Consider the following 14,812-nt stretch of genomic DNA (forward strand, 5'->3'; position numbering starts at 1 on the left):
AACAATCTGTTAACCACTCTATCAATTCTAGTTCAAGTACTCCAGTTGTTATAATTAAGAAATTTTTTTTCATCCCCTCACAAACACTTAAGTGAAGCTAAAGTGAAGCTAAAGTGAACCTTTGTTTAATAAATACTTGGGTGGCCGTGGTGCAGCGGTAGGGCGGTCGTCCCATGATCGTAAGGTTGCAGGTTCGATTCCCGCCTTGCACACCCATGAGTCGAAGCGTCCTTGGGCAAGACACTGAACCCCACCTTGCCTCTGGTGATAGGCGGGCGCCTGTGTTTGGCAGCAGAGCGACCACCAGTGTGTGAATGTGTGTGTGAATGGGTCCGTGACTGTAAAGCGCTTTGTCCTTGTAGGAAGAAAGGCGCTATATAAGTATACGCCATAAATACAAAGAATTCAGTGTAAAAAACACCACGTCGCCCTCTAGAGGAGGCACTGCAAGCTACCGCTGCTAAACTGCAAGAAGAAAAGTAGACTTGCGAGGTCTTTGCAAAGGCCCAAAAGTAAAAAGAATTCGGAAAACACAACCCCAGAATAAACCAGAGGGGTTGATTCCACTATATATGTTTCTTTCTCAAAGCTTTGTCCTTCTGGTAAAATACATTTTTTGGCAGGAAGTCAGTTGTGCAAAAAAGACTTTCTAAAGTGTCTCAGATGTTCTTCACACATGTGAAATGACAAGTTTTAGTATCCAGACTGGGGATCGTTGTAATCAGCTCAGCTGCTGTTTTCTGCTTATTACTTTAAGCTTTCCTACTAATAACACAAACATACATTTAACATCAGGAGTCCCAGAGGAAAAAAAACACACAAGGTGTTAGAGAAGGTTTTTGTTGCAACGGCCTTGTTGACCAACTGTTTTTGTCACTTACAAAACCACACACATATTTCTGTCGTTTTTAGCAGAGAGGCTGGCCACGGAAAAAGACAAACACACACACACACACACACACCGTCCTATTTCTGCTGCATTCAGTCTTGTCAGTCAAAGAGCGAAACACCTTCACTCCTCTGTGTCGTATCGTTGGTGATTTTGACCTTTACCCAAGAACTAGAGTACAGTTGTAAGTATAACTATAGTTTTTTTTTTTTTCTTTTTTCCTAAATGAGTCAATCACATACAGGTTTTACATGTTGATGTGTGTTTTTTCTTTCCAGTCACAATGATTCTCATCTCCTTGATCACAGCAGCTCTGCTAACAGGATCTTTTGGAAAAGGTACATTTTAATGTGAAATTATACTTTTGAAGAAAGTCTAATTATTCAAGTAAAACAGACAGATTTTGAATTAACCAAAGTTTTGTAAAAATATTTCAATGTTAAACTATAAGTTTTAAAATAACTTATTTATTGCTAAATTAATGTTGTTTTTATATCTTTGTGTCTTCCAGGTTTTACAGATTGCAGCTTTAACGAATCAAAGGAAACTTCATGTTTCACTGCAGATCGAAAATCTGTTCATTTTTATCTGTCATACGAATACCATAGTGGCAAGAAGGAGCTAAAACACGGCAAGTCCGTACTCTTCCAGGTGGACCAAAATGGAAAAGTGATAACTGATCACCAATATTTTAAACTTGTTAATGGAACAATCAAATTGAACAATGTCTCAAAGACAAATGCTGGAGTTTACACCTTTCAAGAGTTTAACCCTGATGGCAAAGTACTGAGAAATTCCAGTGTGAATCTCAGAGTACTTGGTAAGAAAATATATATATTTGTTTTACTTCACATTTTTATGTAAATTTGTTCTAAAATACAGATTTATGACTTGAAAATAAAACTCAGTTTCTGTAAAGAAAACATATAAATTGTTCTTGTTACTTAACTTTAGCTTTGAGAGCCAGTTTAGCTCGTGCTGGTTTGCGGCGCCCTCCGTCCGTGAAACCCGGGTTCGACTCCAGGCTGCTCCCTGTTCCCTTCTCTACCTCTGCCGGTTCCAAGCCCGGTTAGAGAAGGTTGCGTCAGGAAGGGCATCTGGCGTAAAACATTGCCAAATTTACCATGCGACTTGTTCGCTGTGGCGACCCCTGATGGGAGAAGCCGAAAGTGGAAGAAGAACTTAACTTTATCTTTGAGAAACACAAGACATTAACTCAACTGTTTTTTATCGATTCTCTAGTTAAACTTAAATGTCCATCTAAGAGTATATTAAAAATATTGAGTAATAATTTAAGAGGCAAATCATGAATTATTATTTTTTTTATAATTCAATCAAACTGGGTATTAACAACAATAAAGGGTTATAGTAACCTATACATACTTAGAAAAATTTTTTCATGGACTTATTTTTTTTAACTTTCATATTTAATTTATCTTCTATTGCAGTTTCCTGTTTTTTTGTAATGAACTGTTTTTTTTCCCTTTTTTAATAGAAAAAAGTTTTCCATGTAAACCAGAAACTGTGGCTTTCTTACTCATTATACATTCTGATTTAAGGACTGTTTTTTTTTACTTTCATGAAATTTTAAAGAAACTTTTTACATTGTTTTTGCTGATGTTTTTACTTGTTTTATTTTATTTTATTTTATGTTTTATTTCTTGCAGCTCCTGTGTCTGTGTTAACGGTGTCTCAGCAGTGTTTGTCACCAGAACAGCAGAAAGTCACCTGCTTCTATGAGGGAGATGAAGCAGAGCTCACTCTGACTTTGAATGGTTTCTTACTTTTACAAACTAACAAACACAGTCAGTCCCTGAACAATGACACATCTGATAGATCCAGTGTGTTTAATGTTTCCATCATCATACATGGACAGCTTTTTGGAAACATCACGTGTAAAGTCTGGAACGATGTCAGCAGAGATGAGACGGTTAAAACCATCACTGCTTGCAACGGTGCAGTATACATTTTCCTCAGAGAAATGTTGGACAAATTCAAATCATCAGTTTATGTGGCTGTAGTTGCTGCAGTGTTGCCACTCTTAGTTTTTGTTGCTTTGACTGCCACTCCTATTGGAAATAGTAAAAAACAAAAAGCAGAAAATAGGTATGATTTTGACATTTTACAACATAAACCCCCAGATGACTTAGAAACTAAAGTTATCTTCATGAAAGTTAAAGTGAAATAAAAAATTGAGAAAAACTGAAGCCAAACTCCAAGATAGAGTTTGACAATCATTTTGATTTATCCCTTAATTAAAGTATTGTTAATATGTCATTTTGTTCTTCTGTCTTTGCTTCACTGAAGACAATTTTACCAATGGATAGATTTACTTTACTTTAATTTCAAAGTTTATGCTGTAAGAGTTGTAAATGTACGTGAAATGTTTGTTTTTCTATATGTTGCCACAAGATGAAGCCACATTACTTCTCTTTATCAACCTGTTAGACTGATATGTTTTTTCTTTCTTCTTAAATGCCATTTTATGAAACTCTTTAAGGTTAATGTGTCTTTTCTTCATTAATAACGCATTGGTATTTTTAATGTGTTTTTAATTTTGTTATTTCTGAAATGTTTATCGAAGAAAATAAAATCCCAGTCATGAAGTCTATATGGGCTGACATAGAGAGAAATTTTATTTTTCTGAAATTTTGAGAATGTACATGAACCACTATTCTACACTGTAACAGCTGGAAATACAAATTGTTTGGTGGAATTGAGCTCATGAGGCAGAAGATAAAATATATAAAAAAGCAGTAAATATCACGTTAAGTCAATGATGCTGGAAAATATAAAAAGTGAATAGCTGTAAATGCATGAATATTCTATCATGAGTATTATATATGTTATATTTTTCTTGATCTGTTACTGTTTTTTGCTTCTCTTTTAAACAAAACTGTATTCAGTTGTGTCTTTTGTGCTGTGTGAACTGTGTAAATCTGTAATATGAATGAATTTAGCTTTAGAATATCTGTAAAAAATGAAAATGAAAATCATTTCAGACTTACGTCTTTCAATTATTTTGTAGTTTCTCTGCATATTTCAGTCCACATTATAGGTGTTAGTTTGAAAGTTTTAATAGTGAGTGACATTATAATGTCCTTTAAGCACTCAAAGAGAAAAAAATAGCACTGTAGTCCAGACAACCAGAAATGTGATGTCCACAAATGTAAATACTATTAAACAATATCAGCAAAAATGATTTCCCTAATAATTGTAAAAGCAAATGAATCCATTACTGAGTTCCATAATCTGCATTTATATGTTCTCATTTCTTTTAGATACAGGAAGGCCAGAGTTCTTGCACAATTGTCTTCCTGTGTCTTTGAATAATGCAGCTTATTGACTTCCACTTTTCACCAAATGTTTTACTCTGTTCTTCCTTGATTCCATTCTAGAATGTGTCTACTTCAATTTGTACTGAAAAATGCCTCCATGATTACATAGATTCCACATCTTTCCCTTTGTTCTGCTTGACACTTGTTCCTACTTTCATGTTGTCCAAAATGACTGCCACTTTACAGCTTTAGTTTGAAGAGACAAAACAAATGTACAGGATGCAAGATAAAATTTCTAAAGGGAGAACTTAAAACACAAATAGCAATGGTATGTTCTGCATTCCACATTTGTAAATCTGGTAAAACATAACAATTTGAGACAGAAAAAATAGGATATTTAATATTGCAATGATCAAAGCTTTTCCCTCTTTATCAAAAGTCTCAATTGAAGTAAAAAAGAGGGAAAAAAAATCGCATCGTTATTAATTTATTTCCCTATTCAAAGTAAAGCTGGCATTTAATATTGAGCATTTAAGAATAAAAAAACAATGTTAATGTCATGGCTACAGAACACTTTCGGACCCAGATGCTGGAACCCAGAAGAAACACAGCGGAAGACGAGCGTGGAAGGTAAGAGATTTAATGGGAGATTCTGGAGACAGAGTGTGAGCAGGACATGACGTAGGTCCCTGGCGTGAGGCAGATGCTGGTGGCGTCACTGGTGGGTTCCTCCACAGGAAAGTGCAGCCGTCTGAAGGGGAGGTCCAAAGAACAGAGGCAACGGCAGAGGCTCGAGGTGTGACCGCAGGAGAAGACAGAGTGGGGGATCCGGGCTGAAGCTGATTCTGACGACCACTCGTGGTAATGGATTCCTGGAGGTGAGCAGAAAGAGAGTTTAGGCAGAGCTTGGCGTAGCGTGACAAACTAGAGCTTGACAAACTAGAACTCCTTATGAAGGCGGATGAGGTGATGAGGTAGGTGGTCGCAGCTGGGGAGAATCAGCAGCCAAGTGGAGAAGAGAGCGGGAAGAGTCTGACAGAGGCACCATATCAGTACCCCCCCTCAACGACCGCCTCCAGGCAGTCAAGGGCGGCGATCCGGGTGGGCACGGAAGAAATCCTCAATGAGCGAGGGGTCCAAAATAAACGAGCGGGCAATCCAGGAGCGCTCCTCCGGACCGTAGCCTACCCAGTCGTCCAGGAACTGGAATCCACGACCCCTACGACGGACATCCAGAATCTGGCTGACGTCGTAGGCCGGAGCGCCATCGATGACCCGGGCGGGTGGTGGGGAAGCGGACAGCGGGCACAGAGGACTGTCCTGGACTGGTTTGATCTGAGAGATGTGGAAAGAAGGGTGAACCTTCAGGGCTTTAGGAAAACGGCGACGGACACAGGTAGGGTTGATGAGCTTTTCAATGACATAGGGTCCAATGAACCATGGGGCCAGTTTCTTTGAGGATGCCTGAATGGGAATGTTACGAGTTGAGAGCCATACCCTTTGACCTGGTTGGTAATCGGGCCCCACCACCCTGAGACGGTTGGCGATCTGGCAGTTGCTCTCCTTGGTGCGGAGGAGAGCGGCCTTCGTCTGAGTCCAAATGCGTTGGCAACGCTGCAGGTGATGTTGGACGGAAGGCACTGCCAGATCCAATTCCTGTGACGGAAACAGAGGTGGTGAGTACCCGAGGGCGGCCTCAAAAGGAGAGATCCCGGTGGCAGATGATGGGTGAGTATTATGGGCATACTCGATCCATACAAGGAATTGGGACCAGTCCTGTTAATTCTGTGCCGCCAGACAGCGGAGGGCTGCCTCCAGTTACTGGTTCGCTCTCTCCACTTGGCCATTAGACTGTGGATGGTAGCCGGAAGTGAGACTGACCGTGGCCCCCAAGGCCGAACAGAAGGCCTTCCAGACCTGAGAAGTGAACTGGGGGCCACGGTCGGAGACAATGTCCACAGGGATGCCATGGTGGCGAAAAACGTGGTTGACCATGAGGTTAGCTGTCTCAGTGGCCGTGGGGAGTTGAGGAAGGGGAATGAAATGAGCCATCTTAGAAAAACGATCTACAACGGTGAGGATGACTGTGTTACCGTGTGACAGGGGGAGACCAGTGTCAAAATCCATGGCCAGGTGAGACCAGGGGCGGTCGGGAGTAGGAAGGGGATGGAGCAGACCTGCTGGGGCTGAGGATGAAGACTTAGACCGGGCACACGTGGAGCAGGCTGCGACGTACTCCCGCACGTCCTTTTCCATGGCAGGCCAATGGAACCTCTTACGGATAAGACTCAGGGTCCGGTGCACTCCCCCGTGGCAGGCTAAACGGGAGGTATGCCCCCAGGTGATGACATCCGAACGAAGCTCAGCTGGAACAATCAGGGTAACCCTGGGGACAGGAGGGTGGTCGTTGATGTTACTCAGGGCTTGGAGTACCTTATTTTCGATATCCCAAGTGAGGGCTCCGATTATGCAGGTGGACGGTAGTATATTGGAAGGGGTGTGTTCAGAAGGGCTGTATTTCCGGGACAGAGTGTCAGGCTTGACATTACGGGATCCGGGTCTGTAAGTGATTGTGAAATTGAAGCGGTCGAAAAAAAGACACCATCGAGCTTGCCTGGAGTTGATCCTCTTGGCGGAGCGGAGATAGGCCAGGTTCCTATGGTCGGTCCATACGATAAACGGCTGCTCGGCTTCCTCCAACCAGTGACGCGACTCCTCCAGTGCCAGCTTGATGGCGAGTAGCTCCCGGTTCCCGACATCGTAATTCTGTTCTGCTGGAGACAGTTTGCGTGAAAAAAATGCACAAGGTTTCATTTTGCCTGTGTTGGCTTCCTTCTGGGAGAGGACAGCCCCAACACCTGAGTCCGAAGCATCCACTTCGACAATGAATTGTCGTGATGGGTCAGGTTGGATGAGGATAGGTGCCGTGACAAAAAGATTTTTGAGTTTGTCGAAGGCTTGCTGAGCTTCTGTGGTCCAGATGAACGGACGATTAACGGACGTAAGACGAGTGAGGGGGGAAGCGATGCTGCTATAGTTTCTGATGAAACGTCTGTAGAAGTTTGCGAAACCTAAGAACTGTTGAAGTTTCTTTCGATTTTCAGGAGGTGCCCAATTGGTGACAGCCTCAATCTTAGAGGGGTCAGGACGAATGCAGCCAGACTCAATGATGTAGCCTAAGAACTGGACAGTAGAGACATGGAACTTGCATTTCTCATGCTTGACGTAGAGCTGATTTTCGAGTAATCTCTCGAGTACGAGACGTACATGATGTTCGTGCTGGGCCTGATCCTGAGAGTAAATGAGTATATCATCTAAGTAAACAAAAATGAAATGATTGAGAAAGTCACGAAGGATGTTGTTGACCATTCTCTGGAAGACTGCCGGGGCGTTGGTGAGGCCAAAGGGCATGACCAAGTATTCATAGTGCCCAAGGGGGTGTTAAAGGCAGTCTTCCATTCGTCGCCATCTTTAATGCGAACCAAATGATAAGCATTACGGAGGTCTAGCTTAGTGAAAATGCGGGCTTTCTGAGCAGAGTCGAAAACTGATGTGATTAATGGCAGAGAGTATTTATCTTTGACAGTGATCTGATTAAGGTCGCGGTAGTCAATGCATGGCCTGAGTGTTTTATCTTTCTTTTCCACGAAGAAAAATCCTGCTCCCACAGGGGAGGAAGAAGGTCGAATGTGACCCAAAGCGAGCGCTTCCTGAACATACTGCTCCATAGCGGTTTTTTCAGGAGTAAGGGCTCCATTGAGTGACGGATCCCTGGGACCAGTTGGGACCCTCCAAACCTCATCCGGAGGTTTGGAGGGAAGGGAGAGCTCGGTGATCATGCTGTGTTCGATCGGTGACGTGTAAGCGGACTTTAGAGGACAAGAAGGTGGATGATTGCGCTCCCTTTGGCGTTCTCGTATCCTAATGTCCGATCTAAGAGCTGCAGAGACTAACTCCTCAAAGGAGCGTGCTTCAGGTTGAGAACAGAGGTAGTCTTTTATTTGTTCGTTCAGGGATTGGTAAAAAATACCTTTAAGAGTCAGATCGGGCCAGCCAGCTTCCACCGCTAAAATGCGGAAGTCGATGACGTGATCGCTTACCGGTCGGCTGCACTGTCTGAGTGCGAGTAGCCGCCGGGTCGCTTCTTCCTGCTTACGAGGTTGGTCAAATATAAGGCGAAATTCACTGAGGAAACGTTCATAAGACAGGTGAGTGGTAGGATTGGCAGAGAGGAAGGCTTGAGCCCACTGGAGAGCTTTGTTTCGCAGAGAATTAATAATGAGTGTGATCTTACTGTGGTCTGTTTGATAGTATCCAGGGGCTTGTTGACATATCAACTGGCACTGCAGCAAAAATCCTCCGCAGGCTTCAACATCCCCGAAGAAGGGTTCCGGTTGGAGTCGGATATTTTCGGGGGTGGACGGTGATCCGGAAGCGGGAGGAGGTGAATTGACGGAAGCATGAGCTGTGGCGGGCGAAACATGGGAAAATTGACTTGTTATTTCATGTAAAGTCTGAGTAATACCATCCAGGCGATGAAAAAGGTCCTGCTGGGCCGCAGCCATTTCCGACAGGGCGTCCGCTTTACGTCCGAGCATAAGGCCTTGTTGGGAAACGGCTAGTCTGAGTCCTTCCGGGTCAGCTGGGTCGGGATTTTGGCCAGTCCGTTCTGTCATGGCTACAGAACACTTTCGGACCCAGATGCTGGAACCCAGAAGAAACACCGCGGAAGACGAGCGTGGCAGGTAAGAGATTTAATGGGAGATTCAGGAGACAGAGTGTGAGCAGGACATGAGGTAGTCCCTGGCGTGAGGCAGATGCTGGTGGCGTCACTGGTGGGTTCCTCCACAGGAAAGTGCAGCCGTCTGAAGGGGAGGTCCAAAGAACAGAGGCAACGGCAGAGGCTCGAGGTGTGACCGCAGGAGAAAACAGAGTGGGGGATCCGGGCTGAGGCTGATTTTTTTTTTTTTTAACTTGTCCTGTCCAACAGCTAGGCAGGCAGATGAGAGCTGAGGGCCTTTTGTGTTGGACATATTTTACTTTAACAAGAGGGGTTATTAATCTTCAGACAAACCAAAGGTGTGACTGAACAAACCCCTTTTGTAATTCAGGCCAAACTTTATTCATTTCAACCATGATTGAAAATCTTTGGTGTTGAACCGGACGGAAAAGGAAAGAAGGGAAGAGGAGGGAGGGATGTCAGAGGGGGGGGGGTCATAGTGAGAGGGGGGGGTAAGACCATGAAGCAGCATAGAGCAGACAGGTTTACTGGTTGTTTATCGTTACGGTACAGTTCCAATGTAGTACAAAAAGGGCGGGGCCTGTTCACACACACTCAAATATTATCAACACACCTGCTAGCTGCAAGAAATGTTCACATGTCAACATGTACACAAAACAGATAGTGTTCACACACGCATACTTATGCCTTTAAACCAACTAGTGTGAAATCTTTCATTCATTCAATCATGCAAACTATAAGTGCAAAGGTGAGCTAACACCTGTGCTCAGGTGAGTGTTTATGTTTTTCTAAAATGGATGGTGGAATGTGAAAAGAAGGAGGAGGAGCGCCCAGCCACCCCCACACCCAGACCCCCGCCGCAGCAGCAGCGGCAGCCGGAATTCCCCCAACGCCACACGGGAACAGGCAGGGAACAACCGCCCCCCGGGCGACCAAGACCGCCACCCAGGCCAGGGCCAGCAGGACCGCCGCGAGGCCCCCAGAGCAAGAGAGCAGGGAGGCGCGGAGAGAAAGAGAGCGCCGCCCCAGCCCAGCCAGGAAAGCAGCCCCCCCGCCGCGCCGGAAGAGCCCAACGCAGGGCCCCACCGGAGAAGGACGCCCACAGCCCCAGACGAGCACCCCACCACCACCCAGGAGTTCCGGGCATCCCCCCGCCCCAACCCAAGGTACGAGCCAGGACCCCCCAAGGGAGACCCGCTCCGCACTCCAGGCAGCCACCCACCCGGCCCACGGTTGGTCCAGGGAGGAGCAAGGCAGGGGCCCGCCGCCCCCGCCCAGGAGGGGGGAACCCCGGGGAAAAAAGGGTGGCCCACAAGGGGTGTTATAAATATGGCCCGACCAGGCTCGGCCATGTTGGAAGTTTGGCGGGGCCCAGCGCTCAGGGGCAAGGACCAGGACCCACCCCCCAGGGACACGAACACCCCGGCTCAGATGTAATATGAACCCCCCCACCGGCCAGGGAGCCGGCACCCAAGGGACACGGCCGCCATCGCCAAGGGGCCCACACCCCCCACCAGGGAAGGGGTAGGGGACAGATGGACCCAGGTCCCCCCCTTCCTTGCAAAATGTGTGTGCGTGTATGTGTGTTTGAGAGGGTGTGTGTGTGCATGTGTGTGTGTTTATGTTGGAATGTATATATTGAAGGGGGAGGGGTGTGTGTACTAAGGGGGGTGCAGTTAAAATTGGCGAGTAGGGCACTAAGGGGACATCTCCTGATTACTCACACTGATGTCCCCCCACCCTCCCCACCAAGGGGCCCTAAATGTCTAAGGTGCCAGGTACCTTGGTGGGTAAGGTGCCAGGAGGACATCTGCTGCTTGCTTGCAGTGATGTCCAAGCACCCCCCCTACCAAGGACCCTACATGTCTAAGGTGCAAATAAAACCGAAAGAGGGGGGGCCCACTCCATACGGCAACCATAGGAGGGGGGCCACTGCCAAGTAACCCCCCCCCCCCCAAGGCGCATCCCAGGCTAGACCCCCCACCCCCTCACCCTAATATGAGGTTATATGAGAAAGGGGGTAAGTTGGGGACAGCTGGTAGACTGTGCCCCGGTGGTCAAACAGCTGTCCCCCAGCCCCCCCCCCCAGCAAAGGGGCCAGGGCCACCCAGCCCAGGGGCCCCACCCCCGGAGGCGCCGACACCCCAAGCCCGGCACCACCCACCCCACACAGAGAGAGAGGAGCCAGAAAGCGTCGCCCCCCCCGGAGCAAGCCCAGGCCCACACCCCCAGACGCCGGCCCTAGAGGAGCTCTGGTCAGGTTTCGACGGGACCGAGGAGGCCAACCGACCGAGGCAACCACTGATTGCCTCAGCCCCCCCCGCCAAACCCCCCCAGCGCAGGCAAAGGGACCACCCCCCCAAGCCAAGCCAGACCACCACCCCACCCCCCCACCGCGCACCCCCACACCCAAGCCCAGAGGACCACGCAGCGCCCCAGCCTGCCCCACCCAGGCACCGGACCCGACCCCCGACCAACGGAGCCCCCACCGCCCCCGCCAGGCACCGGAGGCCCCGACCCCCACCCCAAACCACGGCAGAAGGGCAAGGAGCAGCGACGACCAAGCCCCCCCACCCCTTAAGTCATGGAGTCAACCACAGGAGACCAGAGAGACTGAATTCTTTCAAAGTTACTTGAACTTTGGGCTGACATTTTTTCCAAGCTGATATGATCAAACAGCAGATTTCTGTGTTGACTTATGTTTATATTTTTCTTGTTTTTCCAATTTATTAAAATAGTTTTTTTGGCAATACAAAGAGTTGTGAAAATGATAGATGCTAATCCTTCTTTTATATCGATGGCACTCATGTCACCAAGCACACAAAGTGACGGTGAGGCCGTGATTGAAACCTTAAGCCAGACTGATAAATCGGCACATACCTGCTGCCAGAGAGCCTGGACAGGAGTGCAAAACCACAGTGCGTGCATGTAGCTGTCGGGTAGATTATTATCACAGTGCTCGCAAATGTCTGAGTTACTGAGACCCATCTTGAACATCCTCTGTCCAGTGTAGTAAATTCTGTGAAGAGTTTTGAGATGGATTAGCTGCAGATTTGGACTTTTTGTCAGTTTAAAGGTGTTTAGACAGAGTTCTGACCAGAAGCTTTCATCTGTGCTGATGCTCAAATCTGCATCCCATTTTTTTGTTGGAAGGGCAATATTGTTATCTAAATTACATAAAAGTTTGTATATTTTGGAGAGAGTTCTATTCATTGAAAAATTAATCAGAGTGGTAACTACATCTGGTAGCTTTAAATCGTCGTCTTTAAATTTATACTTTTTAGTAATACTTGATTTAAGTTGCTGATATTCCAAGAAGTTATTTATTCCATGTTTGTCTTGAAGTTCCTGGGGAGTTATGAATCTTCTATCAATAATTACGTGCTCTAGTTGTTTTATGCCCCCTGCTTGCCAAGCTGGGAAGTGAATCATTTTTTTGTTAATAAGGATGTTATATGAAGACAATTGTGCCGTCATTTTGCACGGTTGAATTGATGATTTTGATATTTTGAGAAATTCCCACCAGGCTGTTAAAGTGGCATTTATATTAATGCTTTTGAAACAATCCTGTTTTTTAACTGTTTGGCTAATAAATGGTAGCTGTGACAGGTTGATCTTTCCACATAACGCCTGTTCCAAGTCTAACCATGAGTTGGTTTCTGGATTATTTTTTAACCATTTTAAGATATATTGTAATCTATTTGCAAGAAAGTATTTGTGGAAGTTAGGTAATTCTAATCCTCCACAGCTTTTTGCAGATTTTAAAGTTTTTAGACTAATTCTTGCAGGTTTGTTGTTCCATAGAAAGCTTGATATGGATGAGTCTAATGTTTTGAACCATTTTAATGGCGGTTGTGTGGGAATCATTGAGAAGAGATAATTAACTTTGGGTACGATTTTCATTTTAACCGTGGCTACCTTGCCCATAAGGGACAGAGGCAGGTTGGTCCAGCGTGTTAGATCGTCCTGTATGCTTTTCAGTAATGGGGTGTGGTTTAGCTGCACCAGTTCTGATAGTTTGGGGGAAAAGTAGATACCCAGATATTTGATATTTCCTGTTTTAACTGGAATTGTGAGTCTTTGTTCCATATTCCTGTTGAGTGGTAATAAAACAGACTTATTCCAATTAATGGAATAGTCTGATATGGAGGAGAATTCATTTATGATCATTGCTGTTTCATTTACAGAATGTAAATTTGTTGTCAAATTTTTTGTCAACATGATTTAAATATATCAATGTAACAATGCAAGAAATTATGTGTGATTTTCAAGATTTTATGTTTCGAAGGTGTAGAGGGATGGAGGGAACGGTGTCTGCTTCCGTGTCCTCTTTGCGTGATGAAAAAAAGTAGAGCCACTTTCTCTTTTGTGCTTAACAGGCACGTTTATTCACATTGGAAAGATGTAGAACATGCTCCTCGGATCATGGAGTCCGCCATACACACCGAACATTGCACATGCGCAGCTACGCTGCAGAAGCACAGACATTACTGTCAACAGCTTACCGTAAGGCACCTTTTATGAACACATAGATAAACATAGACTCTAACTTTACCATAACACATTGAGTAAGGACTCACTTTAATCTTTACATCTTAACAGAAGGTAAACATAATTTGTTCTTATTTAACACACATGTTTAGTATTTGTAAACTGAAAAACCCCACTTTTCCCGTTTTTTCAGTGAACCCTTATAAACCTTCTTCATAGCAAAGTGAGGGTGTGTTGCTCTTGACAAGACTGAATGTTGCAGACATAGGAAGGTGTGATTGTGGGTTTCATTTTGAGGTTTTCTGTGGCCAGCTTTTCGGGTGAAAGAAAAAAAACAGAGGTATCTGAGTGGTTTCTAAGTGACAAAAACTGTTGGTCAACAAGGCCGTTGCAGCAACAACGTTTCTCTCACACCTTCTATGTGCATCTATTCTATGTTAATATTAATGTTGAATGGATGTTGGAAGACAAATTAAGAAATAGAAAAGTTTCCTCAAAGCAGCAGCTGAGTGGATCACAATAAAATGTTTACCATCCTGGACACTAAAACAGTACAGCTTTTTCAGAAAACTTGTCATTTCATGAAAGAAGAACATCTGAGAAAGAAAAAAAAGCTGACTTCCTGTCAAATAAATATGGTTTACCAGAAGAACAACATATGTGATCTTAGACAGAAACATAGATATCTGTGGTGAAAGCATTCTTTCACTTTTGATTAAAAAGTTTTCTGTAATTATTTGGAATCAACATCATTTCTTAGCTTTCACAAAGATGGAAAAAACTAAACCATTCTCATGAGTGGAAGGTTTAACAGTCCACATGTCTTTATTTATCTTCACCTTAACCACAGAGGGGTTTGAACTGCGCTCAAAAGCTGTGAAACGTCTTTGTGAAGACACTTAAACATATAAGGAGTTTCACTTTAGTGAAGTTCAATTTTAACTTTTGATCTGCTACTTAAAAACAAGAAAAAATATATATTTTGAGTAAACATTTTAGACAGTTCCACAATTTAAGCTGCTACAATTTTAACCTCCTTTTTTAAAATGAAAAACAATGTCAGAAACAATTTTTTAACCTTGTATCTTTTTCTTAAATTCCCAATATTAAATGCCAGCTCTTTTGCTCTTTTTTACTTCAATTGAGACTTTTGATAAAGAAGGAAAAGTTTTGATCATTCTAAAAAGACAAATTCTAGAATGGAATCAAGGAAGAACAGAGTAAAACTTCTCTTGGTGAAAAGTGGAAGTCAATGAGCTGCATTATTCAAAGACACAGGAAGACAATTGTGCAAGAACTCTGGCCTTTAAAAGAAATGAGAACATATAGATGCAGATTATGGAACTCAGTAATGGATTCATTTGCTTTTACAATTATTAGAGAAATCCTGTTTGCTGCTATTGTTTAATAGCA

At 44.4% G+C, this 14,812-nt stretch overlaps 1 long non-coding RNA gene across 1 annotated transcript; it reads left to right on the forward strand.

Moving 5' to 3' along the window:
• The first annotated feature begins 385 nt into the window (after window positions 1–385).
• On the forward strand, window positions 386–4,077 carry LOC105355561. The gene is made up of 4 exons (XR_002874581.1): window positions 386–1,073; window positions 1,168–1,227; window positions 1,401–1,709; window positions 2,557–4,077. It is a non-coding gene; the product is annotated as an uncharacterized LOC105355561 (long non-coding RNA).
• Window positions 4,078–14,812: the final 10,735 nt, after the last annotated feature.

The sequence above is a fragment of the Oryzias latipes genome, chromosome 14 (assembly GCF_002234675.1).
Source record: "Oryzias latipes chromosome 14, ASM223467v1".
Taxonomy (NCBI): domain Eukaryota; kingdom Metazoa; phylum Chordata; class Actinopteri; order Beloniformes; family Adrianichthyidae; genus Oryzias; species Oryzias latipes.